Source organism: Periplaneta americana, chromosome 7, assembly GCF_040183065.1.
Source record: "Periplaneta americana isolate PAMFEO1 chromosome 7, P.americana_PAMFEO1_priV1, whole genome shotgun sequence".
Taxonomy (NCBI): Eukaryota; Metazoa; Arthropoda; class Insecta; order Blattodea; family Blattidae; genus Periplaneta; species Periplaneta americana.
In genome coordinates, this window is record NC_091123.1 from 59,415,509 (window position 1) to 59,427,568 (window position 12,060).

Genomic DNA, 12,060 nt, shown 5'->3' on the forward strand with positions numbered 1-12,060 from the left:
GCGATTAATTCCAGAGGGGAAAAAGCAAGAAAATCCACCTCGTCACAAGCCGCACCCCCTGATATGATATAAATTAATCCCATCCGAGCTTTACCAGTCTTATTAGGTACACAGGAGATACCTTTCTTGGAAATAACGAAATCACGTTTTTTTGCAGGCTTCTTTTATTTTCACTAAACTGTACTTGGCATTGGAAAGGGTCGAAATGTGCCCCTCCCAAAAAGGCTCGATTTTTTTGGTCATTGCTGCTGTGAGACACCGTGCACTCTGACTATGAAATCACTCCCTACTGGTCTGTCACCTCTTACCACAGTTCAGCTGTCGTGTGACTCCTGATACATATGACGTCATTCAAAATTCGTTTCCAGAGATCGGAAACAACACTCTGTAGTATCCTTCACCTGAACAGACTTAACAAACATGCTGTTTTAGATTTAATCTACAGATTCAAACCATAATTTCAGTTTTACAAACGATTTATATGTCATTGAGCTATATATTTTGAAATTTTAAATATATTAGCATTCTGTGTATTTTAGTTTAATTCTGCTACACAGTTTCAATTTCATTGTTTAATTAATAGTTCATAGTATTTTACTGTTTAATTCATAAGTAACTCTTGTATACATGTAACTCTTATCTAAATCAAATTGTTAAATTCTTTGTAGCTTGTAAGTTCATACATATGTATGTATACTTTTTGTTGGTTGAGTGGAAGAGAAGGTCTTACGGCCTTAACTCTGCCAGCTAAAATAAATCATTATTATTATTATTATTATTATTATTATTATTATTATTATTATTAAATAAAAATAATAAATATGGGAAATGCGTGTTATTATTCGGTTGAGAAGCTTTTGTCAGCTAGTCTGCTGTCAAAAAATATGAAAGTTAGAATTTATAAAACAGTTATATTACCGGTTATTCTGTATGGTTGTGAAACTTGGACTCTCACTTTGAGAGAGGAACAGAAATTAAGGGTATTTGAGAATAAGATTCTTAGGAAAATATTTGGGGCTAAGAGGGATGAAGTTACTGGAGAATGGAGAAAGTTACACAACGTAGAGCTGCACGCATTGTATTTTTCACCTGATGTAATTAGGAACATTAAATCCAGACGTTTGAGGTGGGCAGGCCATGCAGCACGTATGGGCGAATTGAGAAATGCATATAGAGTGTTAATTGGGAGGCCGGAGGGAAAAAGACCTTTAGGGAGACCGAGACGTAGATGGGAGGATAATATTAAAATGGATTTGAGGGAGGTGGGATATGATGGTAGAGACTGGATTAATCTTGCTCAGGATAGGGACCAATGGCGGGCTTATGTGAGGGCGGCAATGAACGTCCGGGTTCCTTAAAAGCCAGTAAGTATTATTATTATTATTATTATTATTATTATTATTATTATTATTATTATTATTATTATCATTATTATTATTTTGTAATACTGTTGATTCTTTCATAATTGTTACTTATTGTTCACATTGTTGAACAGATTGTAATTTTGCTGACAAGTTAAATAAAAAACTATCTCAAAACTATCTCCAATTGACTTAGTACTGTTTTTTATTCCTAGTTGTTTCTCCAGACTGCCGAAGTATCAGAGTCCAGGAAACTGTTCATTAATCACGTTTGAAGACGCAACAGTCAATACTAAAAATTCCGGAATTTATTTCGTTGTGACCGAGGGCTGAAGTGACGCTTCGGTCGAATATGTTACTACGTCATACTTCATCATCATCTCTGCTAATACATTAAGCGTGTGTCAAAAATGATTACGTAATACCAAGAAGGAAACCAGGTTGAACGCTATTAAGGTTCGCATCTGGGAAACGTTAAATTGCGAATTTAACGTCGGCTTCTTGAATCTGAGCTCGCAGCTCCATGTAGCGGCATCGAGTCACATCATTTGCTACGAACGTCGCGGATGCTGCGCACAATGACGCCCGGCGTCCATGTTAGCTCGCACTGGCGAGATATCGACCTGCCGGTATCACCTGTTTGGTTTGCAGCTTCACCCACACATATTTATTTGCTGTAGGCTACCTTATCATCATTAAGCAGGAAATACGTCGTCCTTTTTTTTCACTGTGACGCTTATATGGTGTATTCGTGTGCAGTTTAATTTAGCTTAACCTATTTTTCTTCGATAAATAATTAATTCACCCTTATCATTGAATGGGACAATCTTAATGACAACATGCTTTCAGGATAAATATTGTTCTAACTTCTAATCGAAAGATTGGTGAGCATTACGTAGAGATAAATGAAATCTGTTAAGCTCTTTCTCTCTTTTTGCGTGTGTGCAAAAGATTTTTCTTTCGTTTCAGTTTTCAAGTACATTGTATTTTATTTAAGCAGAAAAAATATATTGTAAGTAAAGCTTAACCAACTTTTAATTTTATAGTTGTTGAAATCCTTAACATATCGTAACGTCTGTGTCATCTGTTACTAAAGGGTGAGTTTCTTCAATAAGATTCTTAAAACAATAAAATTATTAGATCTATTATTTTATTATTATTATTATTATTATTATTATTATTATTATTATCATTATTATTATTTAATATATTGATGTTGGTATACTGTACATTGTAATAATTTGTCTTTCACAATGGACAAGCCCTTAAAATATAAAATTTGCATTTCTTTATAAAACTTTAGGAATTTTCTTGTTATGACAATGTTATTGTAATTCTAGCATAATATTTTATGAGTAGAGTGTTTATTAATGTTTGTGTGAAAGCTCATTGGAACAACTTCCGTGAAAGGGTACTATTGATCTAAGGTAGTACCTATGCCTGAATTCCAGCTCTGTTGATTTCAGAATTTCATATTCTGATATTTTGTGAGATTCTCGTACTATTATTATTATTATTATTATTACTATTATTATTATTATTATTACTATCGTGATCACTATCATTATTCTTGAGTTTTCGTTACTGAAAATGTTAAAAGTTACAACTTTGTTTTAACTATCACATATTTTCTATCATTAGGCATATAGGCTTTAATATGTTCTTTCAGAATTTATTTTCTTACATTTTGACACTATTTGATATAAGGAACAAAATTGTCAAATCCTTACACCAAAGGCGGATTACTACTATTTATTATTGTTACTAATAATAATGAGTGATAATAATAACAATAATATAACAATAATTTTTTGATGTTCTGTGTCATCGTATGTGAAGCGCAGCGTAAGACTGACCCACACCACAGAATTCCTGCAAAAGTGAAATAAATCTTCATAATATTCCTACCGAAAATCGAAACCAGGCTTCTTGTGGACTTGTAATCGAAATTACTATAGCATAGTTACTGAGCAAATATTTACCCGAATTTTATTTATTTATTTGTTTGTTTATTTATTTATTTATTTGTTTATTTATTTATCTACTTATTTATATATATATTTATTTATCTATCTATCTATATATTTATTGATTTATTTACTTACTTACTAACTTGTTTATTTAGTTCTCATTGTATAAGTTTCAGACTTTGATCTGTTTCCTTTCATCGTATTTTTTTGTATGGACATTAGACACAAGCAGCGGAGCTTCGTGGTTATAGTATAGTCACCGCTTAAGACAATAAGGTAATAGTAATATGCGTTACAAGAGCGGTATGTTGAAGTTTTCATGTTCGAGGAAAAGTATGAAAAAGAGAAACGTAGTTGAGCTTTTTTAATTTCCGAGAATTGAAAGAAAACATACCGCTCGTGTATCGTACATTATTTTGTGCAAAGATCGTTTATTACATACCTGAAAGAGGAATTTCTAATTAGTTGCAATGAAATCTCCATCTTGGTTTCTGTCCAATGACGGCAAATTTGCAAAATAAAAAGATCTATCTTCAACATTGTTGCTTTAAAATGTTTTCTGTGTTTACTATACTCCAGCAGGCCGTGATACACGTCTGCCTTTCCCCCCCCCCCAGTCTATAAATGCGAACTTAAAACAAACGGTAGTAATGATTTATTTTTCATTTTAATACTTTAACAATATTATTTATATAACATATTGCAGTAATAACATCGGCATCTGGGATCTTGTTGATTTTTTCACGGCTTCCTTAATGTTACTTGCATCACGAATGCAGTAACTTTAGTGGAGTTGTAGAGTTTACTTAATTTTTCAAATACTTAAAAACAATAATTAACAGTGCAATTTAGGTGAAATTGCAGTGGTAAGTTTCCAATTTATAATTATTACTATATTGAACGTCTCTAAAAATAATATGTTGAAAGCCTAAAGCAGTAAAATCAATATGTCACTAAGCTGTAAGAAGAGGGAAATTGTTATGTGTGTTAGGTTGGGAATACTGAATGTGGAATTTTAGACTTTCCGCGGATTGGTTTTGTGCGGAAGCCAAGCAAATATGCACGATCTCGCACAAAAATATAAAACGAGGGAAACGCATCCATACTTATGTAATTAGCATATACATAGTGAACCGTAAGTCATGCCATTAATTTCATGGTCTTATTCTTTGGGAGATTACTTACTTACAAATGGCTTTTAAGGAACCCGAAGGTTCATTGCCGCCCTCACATAAGCCCACTATCGGTCCCTATCCTGTGCAAGATTAATCCAGTCTCTATCATCACACCCCACCTCCTCAAATCCATTTTAATATTATCCTCCCATCTACGTCTCGGCCTCCCTAAAGGTCTTTTTCCCTCCGGTTTCCCAACTAACACTCTATATACATTTCTGGATTCGCCCATACGTGCTACATACCCTGCCCATCTCAAACGTCTGGATTTCAAGTTCCTAATTATGTTAGGTGAAGAATACAATGCGTGCAGTTCTGTGTTGTGTAACTTTCTCCATTCTCCTGTAACTTCATCCCGCTTAGCTCCAGATATTTTCCTAAGCACCTTATTCTCAAACACCCTTAACCTACTGTATGTTCCTCTCTCAGAGTGAGAGTCCACGTTTCACAACCATACAGAAGAACCGGTAACATAACTGTTTTATAAATTCTAACTTTCAGATTTTTGGACAGCAGACTAGATGATAAAAGCTTCTCAGCCGAATAATAACACGCATTTCCCATATTTATTCTGCGTTTAATTTCCTCTCGAGTGCCATTTATATTTGTTACTGTTGCTCCAAGATATTTGAATTTTTCCACCTCTTCGAAGGATAAATCTCCAATTTTTATATTTCCATTTCGTACAATATTCTGGTCACGAGACATAATCATATACTTTGTATTTTCGGGATTTACTTCCAAACCGATCGCTTTACTTGCTTCAAGTAAAATTTCCGTGTTTTCCCTAATCGTTTGTGTATTTTCTCCTAACATATTCACGTCATCCGCATAGACAAGAAGCTGATGTAACCCGTTCAATTCCAAACCCTGCCTGTTATACTGAACTTTCCTAATGGCATATTCTAGAGCGAAGTTAAAAAAGTAAAGGTGATAGTGCATCTCCCTGCTTTAGCCCGCAGTGAATTGGAAAAGCATCAAGTAGAAACTGACCTATACGGACTCTGCTGCATGTTTCACTGAGACACATTTTAATTAATCGAACTAGTTTCTTGTCTTTGGGAGATTTCAAACATAAAAATTAAAGTTGCTTACGTTTGGAAATAAATGTTTTAAATGAAACATTTAGTAGCATATTTAGGAAAAGTATTCACTAAATTCCCAATATCCTCGATTAATTTAAGAGAGCAGTGAATTCTGATAGTAATTAATTGAAGGAATTTTAGTTTTTGTCCCTTAATTTTTTTCAGGAATTTGATCCGACGCAATTTTAATTTGTATGAAACCACGATAACGCTGTAAAAGTTATTGTATGGAGTCAGCATATACATACTAGCTCGCGTGTGCGTTAGAACGGAAGAGGAGAAAAGAAAATATGTAAACAACAAATTTTAACATAAATTTTCTTTATTATTTTAACAGTTCGATTCACATTACTATAATTGGTTTGATTTTTTAGAATTATATGTAACTAAACTTGTTTTCATTTTATTATTATTATTATTATTATTATTATTATTATTATTATTATTATTATTAATTGTATATTGTTCCTGTATTTGTGTTATTGTATTGCTGTTGTTCGATACTGGTTGAGTGGAAGAGAAGGTCTTATCTCTGCCAGTGGAAATAAATCTATTACTACTACTAAACAAACAATTGCGTTTAAAGGCATCTCTTATTAAAGTTTACCGGTGAACTACTTAAAAAAATTGAAGTGGAAGGCAACTATTTTAATTGGTTGAAGCATGATACTATTTGCAGCTTCTCTCTACATGTTTAAAACACAAAAATTAAACACTACACCATCTATATTTTTTTCTTACAACATTGAAAACAATCTACACGTCAATGATCTCCACTCCTTTATTCAAAATAAGTCCGGTGAAGAGATTGCACACAGGAAAAAAACAAACTACTGTGCATCCGGCCGCTGGTTACAACGTTGCGCAATGACACAATTTACGTATTTAAAACTACACATTTTTCTGGAAAACTGTCCACAACAAAGTAAAATGGTATTTGAATTTTTGTTGCTTTTTACTAAAGGAATCATCCACCAAAATCAATGACATTGCTAACAGTTCATCCTATATATCCACTTCTTTAATTTAGTAGTAGTAGTAACAGTAGTAGTATTACTAGTAACAGTAATAGTATTACTAGTAACAGTAATAGTATTACTAGTAACAGTAGTAGTAGTATTAGTAGTAGTATAACAGTAACAGCAGTAGTAGTATAACAGTAACAGTAGTAGTAGTAGTAGTAGTAGAACAGTAACAGAAGTAGTAGTAACAGTAGTAGTAATAATAACAGTAGTAGTAGTAATAGTAACAGTAGTAGTTAGCAGTAGTACTTGGTAGTTAGGAGCAGTACTTAGTAGTTAGTAGTAGTAATAACAATAGTAGTTAGTAGTAGTAGTAATAGTAATAGTAATAGTAGTAGTTAGTAGTAGTGCTTAGTAGTTAGTAGTAGTAATAGTAACAGTAATAGTTAGTAGTAGTACTTAGTAGTTAGTAGTAGTAGTAATAGTAACAGTAGTAGTTAGTAGTAGTACTTAGTAGTTAGTAGTAGTAGTAATAACAATAGTAGTTAGTAGTAGTAGTAGTAATAGTAGTAGTTAGTAGTAGTACTTAGTAGTTAGTAGTAGTACTTAGTAGTTAGTAGTAGTAGTAGTAGTAATAGTAACAGTAGTTAGTAGTAGTACTTAGTAGCTAGTAGTAGTAATAGTAACAGTACTAGTTAGTAGTAGGCCTAGTAGTAGTAACAGTAATAGTAGCAATAACAGTTGTAGTAGTAGTAATAGTAGCAGTAACAGTAACTTAGTAGTAGTAGTAGTAACAGTAGGCTAGTAGTGGTGGTGGTGGTGGTGGTGGTGGTGGTGGTGGTGGTGGTGGTGGTGGTGGTGGTGGTGGTGATAGTAGTAATAGTAGTAGTAGTTCTGCATATTTATATTTAATTAGCTACCGTAACGCTTTGAACAGCAGAGGTGTGGTCTAAAACGCTACGATTTGAGCAATAGCAGAGGATTTTTTAAAGAAAACTTACTAATAGACAACGTCATTCATGTCTTGAAACCTTATGCGATGTCTGAGGGGAATTGATAATGGTAAATAAAGCTGTGAAAAGTCGAGAATTACATACACCAATTTCCCCGTTTTATTGTAGTATTATGTCAATTGTTCCTCCGCGAACAATGTTATTGTCATCAGAGATAGGAACTCCAGTGCAACAAAGTATTGGTCCCCAAATACAAACCAAACTCATCCCACTCCATTAATGATCATCTGTCCTCCAACGTGGGCGAAGAAAATGTGCAAGAGTAAACATATGGGACACTATTACCAAGGGACTTATTGTCATTCATCGACTCCGCTGGAGTCTATCTCTGTCCTACCCATATGGCATTCAGCGCATTGTTGAGTGCAGGGGCGGCATTTGAGCGAGAGGGTGTCGCAAAGAACATGACAATTCCTTCGCTAATCGAATTTCAAATTAAATGAACATTTTGTCCGACAGGCCTGCTCTAAATCCATGCACACCCCAGGAATATTACTGCAGTAAATTGTAGGGTATGTGTATGTATGTGTACGATTCTTCTACTAGAAAACAATGTATCACTAGTGTCTATTTATATAAGCAAAGAATGATATATTAGGTTATTAAAATATTAAATTACTTTTAAAACGGTTATTTAGCAACGCTATATCAATTGTACAATTGGTGACAGTGATATAGAATTTTTACGAGATGAGTCCGATGATTCGCCATGGAGTTATCTGATATTCGTCTTATAGTTCGGAAAAGCCTTTAAAAGAAATCCACTCAGATTGGCTTGACTTTCCTTTGCCCGTGCCGGGCCCGTACGGATTCATACATTTGGATTTAGAATGGTCCATTGTGCGCCCTATATCAGGTGAGTCACTTGCTCCTTATATGTGCGAAGTTATGCAATCTTGCACATTCACAGTCAATTCCGCAACTCAGTACTCGTAATCATATCTTAAATGCAAAAGGGAATATTGTGCCTTTCATACTACATCAGGTGATTAAGACGTAGGCTATAGCTAACAACGGTCTGTGAGTTCTGGTCTTACTAATATAATAATGAATAAATTTAGCTTCCCTTATGAAAAGGTTGCCAGATTTGACAAAGCGTATTACATATAATTTGGAAACACACCTAAAAGGTAAAATGATACACATTAGAAACGGTTAGGGAATCAGATATGCAAAATGTCAGAAAAATTTATCCTAAGTAGCGTTTGTGCTCATTTGCAGTTAAGAAAGGGGGGATATCATCAGATAGGGTAGAATGATTTGAATGCCGCGAGAAAAATAATAACACGGATTGATTGGCATTGATATCTAAACCACAACGGCTATCGGTTAAGACAACTTGAAATTTCCATTATCACTCGCATACAAATGATTTCTCAATATCTGAATCGATCCTTTGAGGGCACTAATGGCTATTTCCTTCACAATGCTGTGTGTTAGGCCCAGGTTTTTACATTTGTTGGCAAAGAAGGAGGGTATGGTACCTCGTGCTCCCACCATCAGACCTATTACATCAATGTGGGACAGGCTATACTTATCTTTATAGAACGGGATTGTTGGTTCATAGATCCGTTTTTTTTCACTATCCACCTCATGCAGTTGATCTGCATGTGTCTCAAATCTGATGGTGGGATCGAGAATGTATGCCGAGTTGTTCTTAATGGCAATGATATCAATTCGCCGAACACTTCCTTGTGTGGCTAGTCCCTGTACCTCTTGATGGACTGTAAACCCTACTTCCTTCAGTGCCTCGGCCAGCATAGAATATGAGAATCCCGAAATATTTCACATATTTCCTCAACAATTCTTCGTTAATGTACTGCAAAACTAGGCCAGTAGTTCGGACATGTGTTATAAAATGGTTCTGCTCTCAACATACTGAAATATAATACGTTATTAATATGTCAGTATAATTTAAAATATCATAGGTGCTTACTCCATTAGCATTTTAAAATGAAGTAAGTGCCTAATATTAACCGGTGATAACTTTTCTTGGTAATCAAATAAAATGCAGAGTTGTCTGTTTTGAATTATGGAATTACCTACCCTGGAGGTAGAGAAATTTCACACCTAACCTTGCGTTGAAATCTCCCAGAAATATGTACCGAAATGTCGTGGGCATGCTATAAAATGCAGGATTATATAAAACTTTCTTAGTAAGGCGCAAATGAATCACTCTGTATATGCGATGATTGCCCAAGTCCCATAGGTAGCCTGGACATTCGTGAATCGGACGCTGACAGGTGGGCTTTCCTGCCTCAGCTCTAACAAACGAGTACCTAATGAGCCTCGGGTCCCGGTACCTTAAGCCCTTTCTAAATCCATCCGGAAATCCGTACTAACCCATCAATGTGACACCAAAGCCTAGTTTTAACTATTTTTATTTGGTTTATTTTACGACTGCATGGTTATCTAGCGTCTGAATTAAACTAAGGTGACTATTACACTTTTACTATGTCATACTACTTTTGACCAATAAAACGGTACGAAAGGACGTCTTTCAACCAATCATGGCTGCTTATCGCACAATTTTATCGCTTCCCTAGCATTTGTTTAATTTTATCGCTTCCCTAGCATTTGTTTGTTTTTATCACTACCCCAGCATTTGTTTCTTTGTTTGCCAACATTTCAAACTGCAAATTATTTACGGTACTATAAAGCATGTTTTGCGATCGTAATTTGTTTCAAGCATAGTCGACTGAAAATGGCGGCTCCGTTCAAACATTTTGGTGAAGGTAACATTAGTGAAATAGAATTTTAGTAAGTCAATTAATATCTATTTATTTCTTCTAATCTTTAGATCTATATACTTTCTTCTGTTTTTGTCACCTCCCTACTATTTGTTTCTTTGTTTGCCAACATTGCAAACTGAAAATTCTTTACGGTACTATAAAACATGCTTTGCGATCGTCATTTTTAACAGCATGGACAGTCGACTGAAAATGGCGGCTCCGTTCAAATTTTTTGGTGAAGCTATCATTAGTGAAATAGAATTTCAGTAAGTCAATTAATATTTTATTATATTAGAGTACTTTACTTCTTCTAATCTTTATATACTTTCTTCTAATCGTGTAATAGTCAAATTAAATCCCACTCGAGTTTTGATTTTCTCTAGATAAATTAAAATCTCTAGTAAGATTACTGTTGATAATGCCAGCGAAATGAGTCCAGGATCCAGTGCCGATAGTTACCCAGCATTTGCTCTGAATGGATTATGGGGAAAACCTCAGAAAAAAACCTCGGGCCCCGCTTGTTTCACGGTCAGACATGTTAATCGTTACTCCACAGCGGTGGACGTTTTAACTATTGTAGACGATGGACAAAATGAGGGGAAAGTGAAATGGCTGAGCATGGGAGTAGCCCGAGAAAAAGTACGCACTGGTATTTTATATACCACAAATTTCATCACAACGATGTCGGGGAACAAACCCGGGCCGCCTGCATGGAAGACTAGCGTGATAGTGTTGAGTCACAGTCGCGGCACCCAACAAGGTTGTTAGCGCACCCTGCGTAGCCTCGCTGGTGGCTTAAGTTCTTTACTCAGACCCAAGCGATATCGTTTGTAGCTACATATTCAGTGATTCGCAAAAAAAAAAATGGAGATCTCACCCATAGGCACCCTAGATATGCGTCCTTTGGTTGTATTTTTCTGTTTTATCTTAAGTGGTGGTCTCGAGTCAAACTGACCATATGGCCAGAATGTCTCAGTAATTATGACTGTCTGATAATATTATTTCATAATCTTATCACCAGTGAGTAAGGTACGGGCCGAATAGTCCATTGTTTGAAGACAAGGTTGTTAATTGCAATGAAAAACTAAAATATTTAGAGAAAAAAATAGTAAACATTAGAGAAGAAGAGAATAGACGACGATTGACTATTCGCTTAGAAATATCTCTGGAACACGTACTTTTATCCGAAATTTCTTAAGGCAAAATAAAATTCAACAATTGCTTAGAATTTTCCTTTATGTGCCAAATATTATTAGAGTCTTATCGAAAATAGTTATTTAGGCAACTAGTTACTGAAGCTAGTTTTGTAACGTGTTGACTACACTATTTTATCTACGTCTCGTCTATTTAACGATAATTATTTTAAAAATATAGAAAACAGATTTATAATAATTTGTACCTAGTCCATTTGAGTCGGTCAAGGCCTACTTGATTGTATACAGAGTCGTTTCCAAGGCAATATAGAAAAGTGTATAAAGTATGGTATAAAATACTTCATAACACCACAGTCTAGTATATACAGTCACGAAGCTTGAGTTGTGAGGGTACTAGAAACAATAGGCTGTGCAGGTACTATTTCGCATTGTCTGTGATGAGGCGATAGTAGCGATCCTAGTGGTTAGCAACTATCTATGGATGCATATTTACTATGTATTGAGCTTCATGACTGTATATAGGCGTACTAGACTGTGATAACACATTGCTATGGAATCTTACTGTAGAACAATGAAGTCAAAGTTTTGCAATGTAAAAGTGTCAATTG

At 34.8% G+C, this 12,060-nt stretch overlaps 1 protein-coding gene across 5 annotated transcripts in view; it reads left to right on the top strand.

The window, feature by feature from the left end:
- LOC138703145 (multiple coagulation factor deficiency protein 2 homolog) overlaps window positions 1-12,060 on the top strand; it is a 58,071-nt gene that overhangs the window by 29,060 nt on the left and 16,951 nt on the right. Inside the window, exon 1 of one of the 5 annotated variants that reach the window (XM_069830786.1) lies at window positions 1,960-2,245. The exons of 1 other annotated variant lie outside the window; for it this stretch is intronic. The gene's annotated coding sequence lies outside the window, so the exon portion shown is untranslated. Of the gene's footprint in view, window positions 1-1,959; window positions 2,374-12,060 lie in introns of those variants that run through there. 3 more of the 5 variants (XM_069830782.1, XM_069830783.1, XM_069830784.1) reach the window with 3 other exon arrangements.